The following is a 2,968-nucleotide window of genomic DNA, read 5'->3' on the forward strand; positions in this document are numbered from 1 at the left end:
GCGTGCACCACTATGACCGACTTCCATGTTCTCATTTGTAAAGTAAAGTAGATGGGAGTAAACATAAGTATGTGTGTATATAACAGCTGTACTTTTTGACTCAGTGTCGCTGGAACAACACTTGACCAGACAAGAGTAACCCTTTGTGGTTCACTAGGGCCATGGGCTCTGCCATCCTGGCCCCCTGACCCACACAGGCTTGCGACCCGGATGTGCACAGAGGGAGGGTGGGGTCAGACATCATAGCCTACCTGCCATCTCTGGGAGGCTGAGGCAGGAGGATAATTTAGTAACGTAGTGAGACCCTGTCTCTAAGTAGAAAGGATTGGGGATATAGTTCCATGCAAAGGCCCGGGGCTTAGTCAGTAGTGCACAGAAGAAGGTGGGGAGCCCAGCCTAGTCCCGGACTCTTCCAGGCCTTCACTTGGCATCCACAGAGTGCGGACCCGCCCCTGGGCAACACAAAGGGGGGCGTGGCGGTGCCCAGAAGAGAGGCTTCTGTTTCTTTTCATAGCAGCACCCTGTTGCCTGCGCAGAAATATCCCCTGTCCCGTCCCTCCTCCCAGTGCCCGCTCTGGATGCAGTTGGTCATAAGCCATTTGTTCCTAATTGTGGGGATCCTGCTAATGACTTCACAGCAGGCGGGGAGAGAAGAGAGGCTTGTTTCTTTTCATAGCAGCACCCTGTTGCCTGCGCAGAAATATCCCCTGTCCCGTCCCTCCTCCCAGTGCCCGCTCTGGATGCAGTTGGTCATAAGCCATTTGTTCCTAATTGTGGGGATCCTGCTAATGACTCTACAGCAGGCGGGGAGGGGAGTGCGGCTTCATCAAGGAGACCAAGTTCCTGGGGTGGGGGTGCCAGCCAGAAGGGGACTCAGTTCTCTGGGTAGCGCCAGGCTGCCTGGTGACGGGACCTTGATGGTGACACTGCTGACCTCATCACGGGACCCTGTGGGTGCCGGGGAGTTGGCCGGGGCCGTCCAGTTCCGCAGGGGAGGAGACGCAGCCCAGAGTGGACACGCTTCCCATGGTCACTCTGCATGCAGCAGAGTCAGGACTCAGGCCCGGCTCTGGCCAGGGTCGTGCAGAGTAGACAGCCCTCACTGCCTGCCAGGGGCAGGACCTTCTCCCACGCCACAGAGCCGGGCATGTTTTCACTGTGGTCTAAAGGCCAAGTGGCTCCTAGTTTCCACTCTGTCCTGTCTTCCTTCTCTCTGCAAGCTGTCCCAAAGGCTTGGCCCTGATGGCTTGTCAGCTGGAGGAAGCAGGCACCACTGCCTTATGGACCCCACATGGGGCTGTATGAGGACAAACTGGCAGGTCGAAGTGTGATTATTACCCCTGGCCAGCTCGGTGTTGTGAAGCTGGAGTTAAATGCTTCGTCAAGTGCTTTGAAAACTACAAAGCATGCCAGGCATGGTGGCCCACACCTGTGATCTCAGCACTCAGTAGGCTGAGGCAGGAAGATTATGGAACGTTTGAGGCAAGCCTGTGCCACATAGCAAGATTCTGTCTCAAAAAAAGAGGGGAGAGGGAGGGAGGGAGGAAAGAAAGAAAGGAACCAAAAAGCACAGAACAAATGTTTGCTCCTGCTCCAGTGCTCAGCTGGACAGAAGTGGTTTTTGCGAGGAGCTGCATTGGGCTTGCGTGCCAGTGGTGAGTGAGGGCTCGCTGTGCAGTGAGAGGGTAAGGCCTGCTCTCCAACACGCTGGTGGCGGACAGTCCTGTGATTTATCAAACCCCAGCGCTGGCAGGCGGCATAGACACTGACACTTGGTGCATTAGCATGATGGATCTGCTCAGACAGGGCTACAGGAAGCCGGAGGAGGCACCCTAGGCCACGGGGACCCAGGCTCCTGCACTGCGCCAGGCTGGGGTCCCTCTGGATCCCAGGATTGGCCCAGAGTCCCACTGCTCACACAGCACAGCGCAAGCTTCAGGTGGCTCTAGGTCAGGGCTGGGCAGTGGGCAGATGGCCGAGATGACCTTCCAGGCCCCTCCTGCCACTGCCCCTCTAGGGAGCCCACTGGGACCTCCCCAGCAGAGAGGACACGAGTACTACCCTCTGTCCCCACAGTCCTGCTGTTCCTGCATCATGGTACCTGGCAGGTCCCTGCACACAAGTGTGCACTGGGAAGAGAAGTTACTGTGGGTGTCGGGGGAGGCCCCTGGCAGGTACTGCATGCGGACGGCGGAGAGCTGGGGCCGCAGAGTTCCTGTCGCCGTCTTCCCACAGTGAGACTGCAAGGCCCTGTCGTTTTCCCTGTAAATCCTGTAATTTCATGCTCCAGAAGACTGAAAAGGAAGAGGATGTAGCCCCCTGGCCCCAGCCTCCCCGGACCTTGTCCCTTCTGCCCGCCGGGATCCAGTGCCAGTGTTGCCTTGGGTGTCCTGGAGCCAGGCTCTCCCCACCTCACCTCTGCCTCATCCCCTGGGCTCCTCCGCACTGTCTTCGCCTTCAGAGGATGAGTATTTGTCCTTAGACCTGGAAGAGGTCAGGAAAAGCCATGCCACAGAAGCCAGGCTCCTTCCTGTAACCCCCAGCCTCCACCCACAGCCCCTCCAAGCCATTGGACTGGGAAAGGTTGGCTTCCTGAGGACAAAAGCACCTGCCTGCCTCTAGGAGCCCAGGACGCATCCTTGGGTGGGAACCTGGGCGTGGGCGAGGTGAGGTCATATGAGGGTGGGGACGGACGACGCCGATGGTCACCCAGGCTGTGTGACTAGGGCTGAGTGGGAGAAGAGGAGGAGATTGGGGACAAACGGAGGTGCCAGGCACTGGGCCTTGAACCACCAGTGTGAGGGGTGAGGACAGTGCAGAGATGGTGACCAGCCCAGGGTCACAACTGGGAAGCCGCACATAGGGACCCCGGCCTGGGCCTGGGTCAGGGCCTTCCCGGGGGTCCTGGAGGACCCTGAGGCAGATGGGTATGGCAGGGCCCCCGCACACGTCCCAGTCCTAGGATCCC

The 2,968-nt window shown here is 58.6% G+C and overlaps 1 long non-coding RNA gene across 1 annotated transcript in view; it reads right to left on the reverse strand.

Moving 5' to 3' along the window:
- Positions 1-1,507: 1,507 nt before the first annotated feature.
- Positions 1,508-2,968, reverse strand: part of LOC117284980 — a 6,526-nt gene continuing 5,065 nt past the window's right edge. The window contains exon 3 of the long non-coding RNA XR_004515997.1: positions 1,508-2,484. This is a non-coding gene — a long non-coding RNA (uncharacterized LOC117284980). The remainder of the gene's footprint in view (positions 2,485-2,968) is intronic.

This window comes from Fukomys damarensis, unplaced genomic scaffold (assembly GCF_012274545.1).
Source record: "Fukomys damarensis isolate Sample0158 unplaced genomic scaffold, DMR_v1.0_HiC HiC_scaffold_67359, whole genome shotgun sequence".
In the NCBI taxonomy this organism is placed as follows: Eukaryota; Metazoa; Chordata; class Mammalia; order Rodentia; family Bathyergidae; genus Fukomys; species Fukomys damarensis.